Source organism: Ochotona curzoniae, unplaced genomic scaffold, assembly GCF_017591425.1.
Source record: "Ochotona curzoniae isolate NIBS_2020 unplaced genomic scaffold, NIBS_Ocur_1.0 contig_3498, whole genome shotgun sequence".
NCBI lineage: Eukaryota > Metazoa > Chordata > Mammalia > Lagomorpha > Ochotonidae > Ochotona > Ochotona curzoniae.
Window position 1 is genome coordinate 8,053,596 of NW_024465885.1, and position 17,893 is coordinate 8,071,488.

Genomic DNA, 17,893 nt, shown 5'->3' on the forward strand with positions numbered 1-17,893 from the left:
TCAACCATCCTCTGTTTTTCTTTGGTGCTTGTTCTTGGCATTGCTAGGTTATCACCATCCTTGGAACCCCAAGCATGTCCCCATTACTTACTGTTGTCCTGCTACAGTGTGCTTTCAAGCAGCATTCTGCCTTTACACTTGCTGTTCTCTTTGATGGGGATGATTTCATTTCTTTTTCACTTGGTTAAGTTCTGGTTACCCTTTAAGAACAGCTGAAAACAATCCTCTCTTAACGAACTTTTTCTTCATTTTTCCTTCTGTAGTTCCATAACCCCAAGTACAGGAAATTTTTGTCACATATCAATTCTAAGTCACTATTCTTCCATTAAATTGTGAATGCAATGTCATCTGTGTCTTACTCCCCAGGCTGAGCTCTGTGTCTTGACTTTTCCTATTAATTTAGAACACAGGGCACAGTCCATGGAGTTTTTGTTAGATGAAGTAAAATGATAAAGTTGTCCTAAGTTTTCAACACTACTAAGTATTTAATACAATTAAGTGGTTAACTCTATTCTGTGCTCTATATACCATGACATGTTTCACAAAGATAAATTCTTGGAGAAAAGTGTTTGTAAATGAAATTGGGAATTGAACCATAACTTCATATTTTCCAAGTTACTAGATCTTCGCTTTTGATAAATTGTCCATCATTTTTTTTCAGCATTTTATCTGTTCCATGACAAAAGAGAAAATAATCTTCAAGCAAATATGTAATGCACTAGGGGGCTCACTGTATTTAAAATAACTGTCACGAATGCTTTTTGTAAAATTGAGAAAGGTATATTAAAAGAATTGTTTGAAATACTAATCATATCTTCAGAAAATCTTAGCTGGAATATATTATATTAGCCTGCATTGACTCTGTTCTTGTCAGAACTGGAAACATTTTCTTATAACTATTGACATATTGAGGATACCAAGATTCTAGTTAACAACTTAGAAACTTCTAATTTTATATGATAGAATTTTTACTTATTAAGAATAGTTTTTTAAAGATAAAAAATCATTTATTTACTTGAAAGTCATAGTTATGGAGAGGTGGGGCAGACATAGAGAGGTGTATTCCAACTGCTGCTTCACCCTCCAAGTGGTCACAACAGTCAGAGTATATTAATCATTTTGGGAGTAGGAGCCAGGAGTTATTCTAGGTTTTTCCACATGTATGACAGGAGCCTAAGCACTCTAGTTATCTTCTATTGCTTTTCTCAAGGTATTAACAGGAAGCCTTAATAGAAGTGGAACAGCCAGGAGATTAGCCAGCCCCTAAATGGGATGCTGGTGTTGCTGGCAATAGCTTCATTGGCTATGCCACAATGCGCTGCACTTAAAATAGCTTTGTTTGCCATGGTTTTTCTTCCTGAGTATAATTTACATCAAATGAGGTGATTCTTGTTCAGAAAAAAAATCATACATTTTCCTCTCTTTATAAACCTTGTTCTTTGACTTTTGCTTTATCTTTTAAAAGTGTCTCCCAGACTTAATATTAAATATATTGTCGTTAGGACAAGGTTTTCTAAGCAATTTTTGGAGAATTGAAACAAGAAATTCTGCTGAAAGATTAGCTGTTAATGACACTTTAAAATGTGAATTGTTGATGTATTTACACAATCATTTGAATAAAAGAAATCTTTAAATATCTCACAGGAATTATTTAGTAAAATTTGCATCAATAAAATAAATGTTAATTCAAAGATAATACTTTAAATGACTTCAAAATATGAATGCTAATATTAGCTCTTGGAAGCAATAGTAAAAACAGACATAAAAAATTAAACCTCAGGGTAGCTGTTTTGTGTAAGCTAACTGCCAGATAACAAAGAATGGAAACACTGCAGTGTAGCTAAAGCTTAATAACAAAATCCCAGAATGTCTTCCTGTGAGAGGGCAAACTCTCAGGCAGCTTGGGCAGAGGAAATCCAAGGAAATGAACTCATTGCTGCTGCTACAGCTTCACTTCCTATCAAATTTCATTGAAATGAATATAGGTCTCTTATCAAAATAAACATGAGATGAATTCCAGAGCCTACTGTTCATTTCTTTGCAGTCGGAGGTGCTGTTGATTTTTCTTGTAGCCATAAATGATGCTGAGAGAATGCAGACTAGAAACTAATGAATTTTATCCAAGCAATCACAGAGGCAAGATACTTTCTACGGCCATTGTATTTATAGTAGAATTTTTTTTTTCAAGCTACTGATACAGAAAACTCTAAAGAATTTATAATGTCTCATTATATCTGGCAGGAAAAGGCCATCATTTTGAACACTATGGGCTGTAGTTTCTGGATCTGTGTTACTTTTGAGGATGTTAGAAATTATGAAGATGAGATAGTAAACTAATACCTTGCTAGATTGTATTTAGAGTATTGATTGAAGCACAAACCTCATTAAAAACACTCAGTAGGAACGCTCACTCTAAATGAACTGCTGCAAGTTATGAAACAAAGAAAAACAAACAATTTGTCTTTTTCAGGCAAGAGTGCTCTCATTAGCCAGGAAAAAAAAAAAAACTGAAACATAAAGTACAGAACAACTTGACTCAAAACTCCTTACTTAAAAGTGTTCTATATGACACCTATAAAATTGTCTGTGACTGTTTTATAAGAGCCCAACAGTCCAAGAATTAAATCAAAACCTTCATGTCACATGCAGTCACCCTAGGGAAAAAGATTAGCATTGCTTTCAATTTATTACAATGTCTCAGAAGTAGTTAATTTGGTGGTTATGTGGAACTTAAGAGAATAACTGTTTTCATGCAAGCAGATTTCTTTAAAGATGGTGTAGTTGCATATATTGTTTTATAAAGGTGGAGATACAGCTTCTGATGTCCCATCTCTTATTTCAAGCCAAAATTCAATGTTGTAATGACCACTGTTATGAGGTACAGCCAGTGATAGCCAGCACCCGTTGGGCAAAGGAAATGTAGCTGAGTTCTCTACCCTCTGTCCTGAAGGTGGTCCTAACAGCAATGGAATGTTAATTCCATCCTCAACCACTCCCTTCCCATCCTAAATTAGCCAGGATATTGGAAGTCCAATTAGTCTAGGTGTTTTTAGCTACAAGCCCCGTTCCTGTTCCTGCCCATCCCAAGGAGCACTAATCAGCTCCTTAGCTGACAACACTTAGGTATTCGCTCCTGCCCACCTGTGACTCACCTATCAACTGAGAGGGGATGATATTGCATTGTTGTGTAACCACGCCCCTCACAAGCCCCTTTAAAGGGCCCATGAAGCAGGGGCTCTCTCTCTTTCTGGCCAGGTGCTTCCGTTACTCTGGCACCTCGACTCTTGGCTGACCCAGGACAGGTAATGCCCTGAGCATGGTCCCTGTGTACTGCTTAGATGGCACAATGGATATAATAATGTTGTTTCTGATCTGTGCACTGTCAGGAGTCCCAGGAGAGGTGAGGCCTAGCAGTAGTGGAATGTGGGCAGAGAAGCCAGGGAAAGGTGAATGTCTGCAGCTTTATAAATGTGTCCAGGTTTTTCATTGCATGTCTCTTAGGATAGCTTATATTGTTGGGGAAACTGGGGCATAGGTCTTCAGCTTAATGGATGGACTTAAGGATAATGACCATTTGTTCCTTTTGGGATTATGATTGGTTGGATTATGATTGGTTGGATTGCCATATGGACTTCTGATTTGCTATTGTGCTCTATTGTCACCAAGCTTGATTAATAGACTCCTTAATAAACCTTAGACATGTCTGGTGTGATCTTGCACCCCACAACACCACCAATCCACTAGCTTCACTTGTTTGCAATATTTGGGGAGTAAGTGGGCAAACTGCTTATAAGGATGATATGATAACTGATATTTTGAATATTAATATGCTTATTTATTCTTTGCTACCTCAAACACTTGTCAGTACTACCAGACCAAAAACAATGGTTTCTTTTTATGGATTGATTTTAATGTAAGGAATGAGGCAGCATTTTAGAGACATCTATGCTGTATGTGTCAGAGTGCACTTTTTGTAGGGGCCAGTGTTCTTGTGTAGTGGGTGAAGCTGCCACCCGAGATACCAGCATCCTATGTGGGAGCCAGTTCTGGTGTGAGTTTGAGTTCCAATTACTCCACTTCTGACCAGCTTCCTGCTAATGTGCCTGGAAAAGGAGCAAAATATGATTTAAGTTGTTGGGTCCCTGTATCCATGTGAGAGTCGTAGGTGAAGCTCTTGGCTTTTGTTCTGGATCAGCCCTGGCCACTGACGTCATTTGGGGAGCCAATGGATGGATGATCTCACTCGCTCTTTCTCACTCTGAGTAACTCTGCCTTTGAAATAAATAGTATTTTTAAAAAACAATTTATTTTGTAAACATTACATTTTTAAAAATCCATGTTTTTGAGAGAAAGGGGAGTATATTGGGGGGAGAGTGACATACACTCACATAGAAACATACACACACACACACACACACACACACACACACACACACACACAGAATGAGAGACACAGAGAGAGCATTTCCACTGTAACCTTCCTCAAATGGCTGCTTCTATAAACAAGGAAATTAATCCATGTCTCCCAAGTGTATAAGAATGGATGCGACTACTTGATTATTCAAACTGCCTCCTAGGATCTGCATTATAAGGAAAGGTAGTCAGCCGTTGTATTTTCTGATTTCTCAATTTCTTCGGGAAAAGGAGTATCTTATATAGGAGGTACAGGAGAGACTCCTGTTCATCCTTAGAGAATATAAAAGTATTTTCCATGTCTGTAAACAAAGTTCCTTTAAGTATATTTTTAAAGATCTGTTTATTTCTATTGGAAAGTCAGGTTTACAACAAGAAGGAGAGACAGAGAGGAAAGATCCGTCCACTGACTCACTTCGCAAGTGATTGCAATGACTGGAGCTGAGCCAATCTGAAATTGGAGCCAGAAGCTTCCTTCAGGTCTCCCATGAGGGTGCAGGGTTCCAAGGCCCTGGGCCATCCTCGATTGCTCTTCCAGGTCACAAACAGGGAGCTGGAAGGAAAATGGGGTAGCTGCGACATGAACTGCTGCCCATATGGGGTTGTGATGAATGCAAGGGGAGGACTTTAGCCCCTAGGCTATAGTACCAGGCCCTTTTTTAAGTATTTTAAACTCCATGTACCATGTTCACAGATAACACTCTAACATGTCCAAGTACATTATTTCCATTATTCAAGAATTATATTTATAAACAGAAATAATATGAATAAATACATGTCCTTTGTAATTGTAATTGCAATGATTTTAGTCTCAAAATATAAAAGTGTTAATTTTCTTATTTCTACACATTCATGTTTAGTAACATCTAATTTTTATTTGTTTTGGGGGTTTTTGTTTGGTTAGCTGGTCTGCATGTTTATTTATGTTGTCTTTATGGAATCTGGGAGATTCATTTTGTCACCTATTCAATGAGATTGTTTTTCTCACTGTGCACTTGTACTTACTGACTAGGAGTTGTGTGATCACCCCTGGATCCCTGTCCCGCAAGGGGTCTGATTATGGAAATTTAAAGTTTCTTGCTCTGAATGTCTTTGGAGAGTTTCACGGTTTATGTATCCTGCCAGTGAGTGATGCGGCTTAGTAACTGGAATTTAAACTAAGTACTGCTTCCTCAAGTTCTTGTAAGCCCTATGCTCTTTTTTTTCTGTCTGCAGGACTTTTCTGTTACCTGTTAGGCCAAGAGGATCAATCCTGGTTCATGTTCAAGCAATAATACCTGGTAAGGTTGCCCTTCTTACCATGTTTGCACTGGTCCCCTGGCACGTCTCCCGATCTCTGAACTCAGAGAATCTAGGCTTGAAGCTTTAGGTAAATGAACTATGTGGTATTTCACCATTTTCCGTTCATAAAAGTGTTTTAATTTATATGAGAGAATTTCAATTCACTTATAATTAATTTAATTTGTATATCTTAGTTCATGCAGAAGCAAAAATATTTTAGAATTTTTCTACTCATTTTTATATCAAAATCATTTAAAAAATGATGGGACTAAATTTACTGTGTTTTCTGTGTTCAGTAATACGATTAAATTGCATATTATGATTTTATTTTGAAAATGTTCTTCTTCAATAGAATTACACCTAGAAATACCTCATTACATATCTTTGATTAATTTCCCCGCATGTGTTATCTGAATGCTGCAATATGATGTAAAAAATATTTTATTGTCATGCAGAAGCCGTTTCCTATCTCAGCTCTGCTGGCAGAAGGATTGAGAATGCTTCTAAATTTCATTTACTTTCTAAAACTCAAAGAGCACTTCAAATATGGAAGAGGAATTAGAGTAACATGCCATATAATTTTTATTCAACCTTGCTCCATATAATTGACACAAAGCACTTGGCTCCTAGGTCTTTATTCGTTCATCCCGTGATCACTGCTGATTTTTACTAATTAGGCTTTGTAGTTTTCATCTGAGACAAAATTCAGCTGCAGAATTCCCAACAAAAAGCTCCTAACAACTGATTAGGAATGACACTTCAGAAAATCTATATGTGATTTTAACTCTAAATCTATCTCTGTCAGCCCTTTCTGTAATGCAGTTTTATTTATGGCTGATATGCATTTTGCAAACAAATAAATCCTGAGGTCCAGCCAATGGTAATGTCTATTAGATTTAATTCTAGATGTCACTTTTCTTATACACAGTAGGGCATAGAATATGTCGTTTTACATAACAAATATCATGTGAGAGGCAGTGACTATTAACTGGTAGAAAAAGAGATGGATAAGAAATGGCTGGGCAAAGAAATAGTTTAGCATTAAAGCACTTGAGAGAACATTTGCAAATTTTATTTTGTAAGCATGAATAGGTGTTGCCAGAGGGGGAGAGAGGGATACAAAGAAAATAATTTCATGTGAAAATAGAAGTTTGAACTTAATGACTCTAAGTATTCTGACAAGAATTCTCACCAGGAGGGAAAAGGAGGTGTTGTTTCCCAATACGTTGGCATGAAGCCCATTGCCCTTAGGATTTTTGTCAGTTTCCCTATGGCACTTGGGTTGATACCCTTCACTGTGTTGTACCAGTCAAGCATCTTTTCCACCACTGAGCGATCAATGCAATAGCTTCTGCCTGTGCCACACCACTTGTTAAATACTTTCAAAATCCCTGTGTATGTTTTAGAAAATTCCATTTGAGGAAGGCACAATTGGCACATCAATTAAGATGCTTTGCTGAGGGGCACCATCATTCCTTATTGTAGTTCCTGAGTCCTGGTTCAGCTCCAAATTCTTGCTTCTTGCTGATATGAACCCTGGAAGACAGCAGATGATGGATCAATAACTGATTGCCTACCACTGATGTTGAAAGTCCACACTGAATGCCTGGCTGTCCACTCTGGCCTAGACCAGCTCGGTCATTCCAGGAACCAGAAAAATAAGTGCAGAAGAGGACATACATTCATCTCTTTGTCTCTTTTTTTGAGTTTTAATAAAATAGAATAAGTAAAATAACATTTTAAAAAGGAATTTGTATTATTGATGAATTAAGTATTACATAATTTGGGGACATAAATTATGTCTTTTTAAAATTGAAGATATTTATTTTATGCAAAATAAATTTTATTTGCATATTGATTACTACATGACATGTAAAGTACTAGTACAGACATTATGTGTAGAAACATGTCTATTTAAAATATATGTAATTCATGTACAATGGTGGGGGGGAAATTGTAAGACTCAAATAAGCAAGCACTTGAAAAAGTACAGTTCAAAAGCTCAATTTGGAAGGGTTTTCCTTATCCTTCTAAACTAAATAATAACTAAAATCTCTAGATATTCTAGGTGTACAACAAATCCAAGAAGGTTTTAAATGGTGGGAAGAGCAAGACAGAATAGTTATGAATCTTGGAACTAGGAAATCAGGCATTGGTAAATTCCCTGTGTTTTCTTTCGTTCTTATTTCCAGACATGAAGTTGAAGAAGTAGGAAATTTGAAGGGGAGAAAAGAGGATCTAGAAGTCATTTCCCTTTAAATTAAAAAATTTTTAAATGCTTTTGTTGTTTAAGAGTCAGAGCAGGTAATAACAGGGTTGGGAAGTGGGATGAGAGCGAGTGCTTCAACTCAACCAGTTAAATGCCTAAGCTAGACCCAAATAATAGAAAAGAGGAGCACAATTCAGGTCTCTCACATGGGGTCAGAAAACCAACCTGTTGAGCCATCATTGCTGCTTTGCAGGATATGCATTGGGAGGAAATGGATTTGGGAACCATAGTCCAGAATTGAGATCAGCCCCTTGAATATGGAATGCCAAATGACTGCCTCCATTTCCTCTTTATAATCACTCAGAACCCTGCAGCTTGGAATTCATCAACAAGAACTCTATTGTTAAATTCAACTCTTTATAAGAATACTTGTTTTCTCATACTATTGTGACAAATTTCCACCACTAGTACAATAACTAGTGGTTTACAAAATGTGCATTTTTTATCTCCAGTGCTAGAGATGGAAAGTCTAGAACGAATGGACGGAACTATGCTCTTTCTCTGTAGAGAAGAATCCATTTCCGGACCCTTTCCAGCTTGTATAGACTATCTGCATTTCTTCTCTTAGTATATCCACTCATTTTTTATCATTCTCTCTGTTCTTTCTTTTTAAAAATTTATTTATTTTACTTGAAAGTTAGAGAGAGAGAACTCATCTGTTGCTTTACTAGTCAAATGGCAGCTACAGTCAAACTGGGTTGGTCCAGAGCTGGTGTCATATCATATTTCGAAAGGCAGATAGAATAGTTATCCATGCCTGATTCCCAAATGCCCCCAAAGACAGGGTTTGGGCCAGACCTACTTTAAGACCCAGGAACTCAATTCAGTGGTCTCCCACGTGCTTATCAGGGACCTAAGCAATGGATCGATCTATACCCAAAACGTTGCAACTGTACCAATTAGGAGCCAGACTCAGGAGAGGAGCTGGGAGGCCAGACATTCCAATATCTGATGCCAGTATCCCAACTTGCCCTTTAATTGCTAGTATGAACATCTGCTCATTTGCAAAATTTTTCTTTTCTTTTTTATAGATTTATTTATTTTTATTGGAGAGTCAATTTTTTCAGAGAGGAGAGATGGAAAGATCTTCTATCCACTGTCTCAACAGGCTATGTTGAGCTAATCCAAAGCCAGGAGCCTCTTCCAGGACTCTTACACTGCTGCAGGGTCCCAAAACTTTACACCATCCTCGACTGCTTTCTCACACCACAAGCAGGAAGCTGGAGGGAATGTGGAGCAGCCAGGACACGGACTGGTACCCATATGGGATGACAATCCGTGCAAGCCAAGGATTTTAGCCACTAGGCCCTGTTTTTAATGTTTTATGATACAGTTCAATAGGCTCAGGGATTTCTCCTCCCTCCCTCCCACCCTTCCCAACCACTGACTTCCCTTATAATATTACAATAGTATAGTCCTTTGCAAACAGATGTGGATTTTAACTTATTTTGCACCAAAATGAATTCTTTTAAGGTTTATTTATTTATTTATTTTTACTGGAAAGGCAGATATAAAGAGAGGAGAAACAGGGAGGAAGATCTTCCATCCGATGGTTCACTCCCCAAGTGGCCGCAGCGGCTGGAGCTGAGCCAATCTGAAGCCCAGAGCCAGGAACATCCTCTGGGTTTCCCACGAGGATGCAGGGTCCAAAAGTCTTGGGCTGTTCTTTACTGCATTCCCAGGCTACAGGCAGGGAGCTGGATGGGAAGTGGGGCTGCCAGGATTAGAACCGGCATCCATAAGGGATCCTGGTGAGCTCAAGGCGAAGAAGACCTTAACTGCTATGCTATCGTGCCAGGCCCAAACCTAACTTTGAATTCTAATTTCCATGAATGTTTTGAAGTTTCTTTGTATCACTAAGGGATTAGTATTTTGCTATTTTAACAATGTTTTAAGTTGTTTATTGTTTTTACTGAGGGCCTTTCCTATTATAAAACGTATTAATCAAGCAGACACAATCTCACACCATTCATGGCAAACACCATTTTTTAAATTGCTGACTGCTGCTGTGACTGTGGATAAACTGGGGCTGAAACACTTACTGAACAGTCTTGATCAAATCCCATTGAATTAGGAACATTAAAGAAGTCGTGAGTTTTTTCATGATGGTAATTAGAAAAAGTTTGTGTTTGAAGTTTTGTATTTTTCATTTCAGGAATATCCTTCATCTGTAAGTCTTGAATGCATCTTAAGTTGGACTTTTAAGTTTTATAATCTGAACACATTTCTAAATGATTTAAAATAGCTTATATGTTAAAACTGGCAAGCTCCTAATATCTGCATTCTTTGGTGCACTTTTTGATTTGTAATTTAGAATGAAAGACATTGAGTTCTCAATTCAAAACAAGAAAGTGCAAATATAGCTCAATGCAAAAACTTTTTAGAAACAACCATTTTTTGAAACTGTAACAAAAACAACAAAACTGGGCCCAGTGCAGTGGCCTCACAGCTAAAGTCCTCGCCTTGAATGCACCAGGATCCCATATAGGCACCATTTCTAATCCCGGCAGCTCCAGTTCCCATCCAGCTCCCTGCTTGTGGCCTGGGAAAGCAGAGGATGGCCCAAAGCCGTGGGACCCTGCACCCGCATGGGAGACCTGGGGAAGTTCCTGGCTCCTGGCAGAACTGGGCCGTTGCAGTCACTTGGGGAGTGAATGATCAAATGGATGATCTTCTTCTCTGTCTTTCCTCCTCTCTGTATATCTGACTTTGCAATAAAAAATAAATAAATCTTTAAAATAACAACAACAAAACTGTTTTGCATGTGATTTATTCATTTGCTTTGTGTAAACAAAGTTTTTTTGGTATATTCTCAGGGAATCATATTGTTGCCTTGAAGTCAAAAACAAACAAAAAAATGCAGCAGCCAGGAGAACAGAAATGAAGGTTATCATAGGGAGAGGAATTGGACTAAACACGAGTATCTCTCAATTTATATGGGGATTTAATTAAAAAAAACTAAGTATAAAAGGTCAGGAGGCTATGCAATTCGAAGCTTCTGGACAACATACTTAACATTCTAGAAGCTTCATATAAATGTAGAGTTGCAGATCACTCTTCCCGATGCAGACATATATTACAATACTAGGTTTTGTACCTTTGCCTGTACTTAGCAAGTCAGGAAACACTTAAATACTGGAAAGTTACACTTGTATCTTGTACCAACAGATTGTACTACTGTGACAGTATAGGGGAATGGAACGGCAGGAAGAGGAGAGGGCAGGTAAGGGGATGAATCCCTACAAAATTGTGTGGGGGAAAACAAGAAAACTAAAACAAAACAAAAACAAAATGTCATATGTGCTATATGAATGTTCTAATAGTACTACTTTAATGTTTAGGAGCATTTTCCAACCATAACATTCACAAACATGCAAGCTGGAGTTGTTCAGTCTGGCAGAAATTAAAAGCTGATGTACAGTAACTTTAAGTAAAAACAAGAGTTATAGAGAGGAATCCGGATACTAAGGGATCCTTAACATCAGAAATCATTAAGATCAGCTTAGTGTACAGAAAGAAGATATTTTATTTTCAACTAAAATCTGTGTTTTCAATCTTGCACAAATAACTTCCACTTCCAAAAAAAATCAGTTTATTCATCTGTGAAAGAATGTTCTGCCTGGGGAATCAGTGATGATGACAGTTTCCTATTTCAGTGCGGAACACATTTTTGGGGGCATATTCTGGGTCAAAATACCAAGGGAGTAAGAAATGAGTTAGATCTCTCTATGAAAGGTGGTAAATATTTGTTGCATTTCTGTGTTGATAACCAAGGACATCAGTTCTCACATGGTTGTTTATAATGGTTGTACACAGTGAAGTTACTTCAGGATGCATTAGCAAATCTCTGAACCCCAACTCCTTCCACAGCTCAACAGCAAAACCTGGAAGACCTGAGTCTACGGTTATTTTGCATGTAAACAAGTGCTTAGATAGAAAAATTTTCAAGTGATCCCAAGGGGTGTATTTTATAATACAAAATAAATGCTTAGAAAACCTTTAGATGCTAGATAATTTAATGATAAAACATTAAATGGAGGTCCCATTTGACATTTTGGTTGAATATCAAAGGTTTTTCTTTTTTTTTCTTCATAGTTTGAAGTGCTCAGGACAAAATCTCTTTCAAATGTCAACGATGACAGCATTGTAAAATTCCGTGAACCCATCATCCTTGAGAAATGTTAAACCCTGATGAATCTAGAGGAGGTAAATGCAGTTCTCTTGAATTTAATAGCAAAATGTGGTGGCTTTTTTTGTTTTAACTGAATGTGTCACCGTAGAAAGGTCAAACATTTTTAAAGGGAAAAGAAATGAGTTATGCCAGTTTACCTATGAAAAGAGGATTAACTGGCAAATTAGGAAAGATGACATTAAAAAAATGAATGCATGAAGAGGTTGATATTTAATTGTGAACAGAAATATTTAGAAAAATTAAGATTCAGCCAAAAGTGTCTTGATATGAGCATTCGTATCTTCTTTTTTTTTTTTTTAAAGATTTATTTTTATTATTTTTTTTCATTGGAAAGGTGGATATACAGAGAGGAGAGACAGAGAGGAAGATCTTCCGTCCGATGATTCACTCCCCAAGTGAGCGCAACGGGCCGATACTATGCCCATCCGAAGCCAGGAGCCTCTTCCGGGTCTCCCACGCGGGTGCAGGTTCCCAAAGCTTTGGGCTGTCCTCGACTGCTTTCCCGGGCCACAGGCAGGGAGCTGGAAGGGAAGTGGGGCTGCCGGGATTAGAACCGGCGCCCATATGGGATCCCGGGCGTGCAAGGCAAGGACCTTTAACCACTTGCGCCACCGCGCCGGGCCCATTCGTATCTTCTTAGATTGAATATTACCATTACACAATGTGACTTTACAGTGACATATTTGGTAGCTGTGAAGCCAACTAACCTAAGATGTAGAAAAGACCAAAACAAAGTTTCCAGAATTCTTTCATTGTGGCTAGAGCACTCTTGCTTGTTGCATGCCCTAGACTTCAAAATGTAAAAAATTTAATATCCTGTTTTCTTGTGTCCTTACTTTTAAGAAAAATTCTAGAAATGATTTCAAATCACTGAGGTCAGAGACTTTGGATAGAAATCTATTTCCTAACTTCAAATTTATTTTCCATGCCCTTGAATCTTTTCTGGTTTCAGGAAGTAAATGGAGTTTTAATTTTGCCCTACGATTTTACCAATTTGGCAATGAAAGATGTTAAGCTGAGCCCTTCCGGTTCACTAAATGTAATTTTGCCTGTATTGCCCCTTTTCAATTATTAAATAAGCATTTTTAAATCATTCAATTTTAATGTGTGTTGACCTTAATCTAGGATGACCTTGCTTATGGAAAGTGGTGGAATTCCCATGGATTTTGATGTTTTTGTTTTTGTTAGTTTCATCTCTTCAAAGTAGTTTCTTCTGATTAAATTATTCAATGGCTCATAGATCATACAGTAGCATCATTTTCTTCAGGACTGTTCTTGATTTTCTTTTTCATTTCTTCATTAGTCATTCAGTAGCATGTTATTTAACTTCATGGTGTTGTTAATTTCTATTTTCTTCCTGTTGTTGATTTTGTTTTGTGGCTTTTCATTTAAGGGGATGAACAGTAACTGTGAAATGGAGGCTAACTTATCCAGATGTGAGGTTACAATGTAGTATGCATCTGTACTTCCAGACAAAGATGGACTTACAATGAAACTGTTTAGTATATACTAACAATAGGATGCTGGACTCTCTGCCATTGTCCATGCCCACAATGATGGACATATGATTGTGTATGAAGAACTATAGTAATGATATAGAGGAACTAGGTTGGGGAGGGGGAACGAGGAGAGGATAAGTGAAATCCCAGGAGCCTATGGAACTGTATCATAAAATGACAATAATAATAATAAATAAAAAAGATTAAAAAAAAAAAAAAAGAAAGTAAGGAATAGGGGCCAGCATGATAGCGTAGCGGTTAAAGTCCTATCCTTGAATGTGCCAGGATCACATATGGGTGCCGGTTCTAGTTCAGGCGGCCCCACTTCCCATCCAGCTCCCTGCCTGTGGCCTGGGAAAGCAGTCGAGGACAGCCCAATGCTTTGGGACCCTGCACCCATGTGGGAGACCTGGAAGAAGTTCCTGGATCCTGACTTTAGATCTGCGCAGCACCGGCTGATGCGCTCACTTGGGGAGTGAACCATTGGACAGATCTTCCTCTTCGTCTCTCCTCTCTGTATATCTGCCTTTCTGATAAAAATAAATAAGTCTTTAAAAAAAAGAAAATAAGGAATAAAAATTAAGATGTCATCTGTGATGAGCACTGGAGATTTCAGCTTTGCAACAATTTCTAATGTTTTTAATATACTATAGTTATTAAATCATCACTAGACATATCCTGTTTATTGCTCTTTTGGATTAAAATAAATTAAAACAGAAAGAAAATTCAGTTTAATTGGCCTTATAAGTTGTTATACTGTTATTGCAACAGTTCTTTTGTAATTTAGTGATCCTAATTATGCAATTCTGAGTTAGGTAATTATTGTTGTGCAGTATTTCTTGGCTAAAGGGGAGGATGTATAGGCACAATCAATTATATCACACCATGTCAGAAAATTTAATCAAAAGATTTTCTGGAAAAATTGATAGAGTTTTTATTGTTTAGTAGAGTAGAATTTTTTGAGTCAATGAGTGGAAAACTCTGATAATTCTCTTTGCCTCAATAATTGTTCTGTTATGTAGTGTTGCTCTAACTCGTCATAGTTGGATAAATGAAAGGAAGACTAATTGACATGCATGTTTTATCCAAAATAGACATTACATAAATAATACTCATGTGTTCATTGGCTTTCCAAGAGTCAATTTTGCACTAAATTTAAATAAATATTTGTCTTAGATCATCATAACTTGAGTTCAAACAGCTTGCTTCTACTTAGATGCTTAGCAATCATGGAAAAAAAGAGAAATTTTTACCACAATAAATTAGATACATTTTTGGATGTTCACAGTTCCTGCAAAATGAAAGATGCATATTTTGAGAAAAATAGTTAAATTAAAACTATTGAACTAAATCACAGAAGTAGTGATGGATATTTCAGGAATGGCAGCTTATTTGGGCGGAGGCAGTCTCAGAGAATAGACAGAATGGTTAGTGATACTGAAATATTCAAGATGGAATTTGGTTTGTGACACTGAAGCATTCATCAAGATGACCGTAAAGGAAGAATATTCAGTTTCAAGGCTGAATCTTGAGAGAGGAAATGTTGTGTCTCAGAAGATCAGTTTGGGTATTCATTTTTAATTTTATGCTAGTAAAGTTAATGACACAGTTTTACAGCTTCCTTCAACAATCACTTAAGTAAATGTTTTAATAAATTCATTTTAACTAATTTTAAAATGGTTTTGAAACTTGTATTTTAATAAGGGTGGAATTTCCATTAAAGTGTCCAAGTGAATGTACCTTCTAAGAGCCGATTCAATAGGGTAGCCTAAGTTAGCATCTTTTCTAAGAACCTGGGGCAAATTCCATGAGACAACAGAGGTCTATGCTCATTCGACCTTTACATCTTTTCCTCTCCTATCCCATGCTTTTGCTTTTCCTTCTGATTCTGATTTTCATACACACTGTAACAGATTTCTTAATATCTGGGTGATGTTTGTGAATTTGGTTATGGGATCTATTGATGACACTGTCAGGCACAAACGTATTGTGTTGGGTTCAACAAACAGAAAGCTTTACTTGTTCATTTGTATGTTCAAGAGCATGCTGAACTCCTACTGAAAGGTCCTTCGCAATCCTGTTTTGTAATTTTTTTCTGTGTTTATATTACTCCATGACCAAAGACCTCAAACCAAAACCAAAATGACAAAGTGTACATTTGTCATTTTGAAAAAGCCTTTAATCTCTGTTTTGTATTTGAAATGTTCTCCTACATCTGGAAATAAATAAATTAAATATAAAATTACAAGATGAAGAGATCTGTTGTGATTTATATAACATTGTAAGTTTTACATATGTCCAATATAAAGAAACATGAAGATTATTAGTAAGTATCTATTACTTTAGATGTGGTATCCATTAAAATCCTTTTTACAAGAAGAATACCAGTTTAAATTAATATACATGTACACAAACAATATATACACACACATATACAAATCCCTGCTTCTATAATTAAAATGAACCTTTAGATAATTAAAACTTCATTGACAGTTTTATTTTAAAAATTGCTGTTTTTCCTTTGGTTTTATCTGTGTAAAATTTTAGATTGGTGTACAGATTGGCATATTGATAAGAAAAGTAACATTGTCATGGATGTGATCACAGGACAAAAACTCATTTATCTGTACGCTTATTTAAATTTCATGGTTTTATATTATATGCCAATCACCTTTTAAAAAGTAAATTATGAAGATATACCAAAAAAGAAATATTATTTCCAGACATTATTTAACAATTAAGCAGATTTAAATTATTTCCCACAAAATAACGAAATAACAGTGAGAATTTTTGTATCAATAATAATTGTCCTTTAAGAGTGATAGTTAGAAATAATACTGTTGTCATAATCTTTAGCTAAATGGAAGATATTGAACTTACATTGAGTCTTATTAGAGACTTAAAATATAATCTTTCAATGCTTGCTTTAATATCTAGGCAAAACACACTAATTCATGCTTTTCATATATGCATACACATGCATATATTGTATAATATATACTATAAGTACGTAGTGTGCTTGATAAATATAGGAGATCTTCAAGAATTTCATGAAAATGGGGTATTAACCAAAAAGTAATGCATGAGTTTCAATTTTTTTGCACAATTGTATATACCTTTAATTTCTATTTTTATGTATCTTGTTTCTTATTTCTGTGTTATATAACTGCTTTATCTTTACAGTAGATATTGTGATGTGCCAGTTGAATCTTGCTTTAGAAATAAAGTTGAGGGTATTTCCAAAAAGGACACTTATTTTGCTTGAAAGAATATCTCAGTTAAAGAAATATAACTAATCTATATCACTTCTTCTTTTAGATTAAGTCTGTAAAGTTGAGGGTATTTCCAAAAATGACACTTATTTTGCTTGAAAGAATATCTCAGTTAAAGAAATATAACTAATCTATATCACCTCCTTTTAGGTTAAGTCTGTATCCAGTGACTAACCAATGTGGACCTCTGATGATCCACAAGATGTCGATTTGATGCCATTCTGAATGTCCTTCCACGTCCTAAAATGTAGGAACTTCGTGGGACCTGCATTCTGGTATTATTCTCATCCCCAAACCCCAGTTCAGTGCTGCATTTCTTTCCTTTCTTTCCTAAGTGGTGGCCGTTGAAGCACTCCTTGAATGCTCATGTGCATATCAGAGTCTGCCTCCTAGGTTGTGTGTGCATCTAAAGAATTTAACAAAATATAAAAAGAATGTGTATACCGTGGGCATTGTGAAATTTCTAGTATGCTAGTTGCTTATACATGACAGCATTTACCCTTTTGTTTTCTGAAATAGTAATTAGCTAACTCATTGAGTTAAAAAAAACATGTAGGTGATTATAATCCTACAAAGTACAGAAGATATTTGACTCTGAATGTAAATTATAAGACTTTTAAAACCAGGGTGCAGATATAAACTTTTAGCACCCAGACAACAATTCAGGAAGGCTAACCAATTACAAGTAAAAATCTCTTTTTTCATTTCCCATTTCTGTCAAAGGATGACTACTTGAGCAGTGCTTATTTTTGAAAAAGGTATGAAATTGATGTGGTTGATTGGGGCTCACAGTAGTTTTTTCCAAAGAGATGTGAAATAGATGCAATTGGCTGAGGCTATAACTCTTATTAGTCCAATTTGGTTTTGTATTTTTCTTACAAATTCAGCGCATTGTGCTTATTACTTTCTCTATTGAAATACTTAAGGAATGATTGATACTAATTCAGCTTCCCTCAGGGCCTTGTAT

The 17,893-nt window shown here is 36.4% G+C and overlaps 1 long non-coding RNA gene across 1 annotated transcript in view; it reads left to right on the forward strand.

Moving 5' to 3' along the window:
* Positions 1–17,205, forward strand: part of LOC121156847 — a 120,268-nt gene extending 103,063 nt beyond the window's left edge. Inside the window, exons 2-4 of the long non-coding RNA XR_005883930.1 lie at positions 5,629–5,782; positions 12,059–12,169; positions 17,077–17,205. This is a non-coding gene — a long non-coding RNA (uncharacterized LOC121156847). The remainder of the gene's footprint in view (positions 1–5,628; positions 5,783–12,058; positions 12,170–17,076) is intronic.
* Positions 17,206–17,893: the final 688 nt, after the last annotated feature.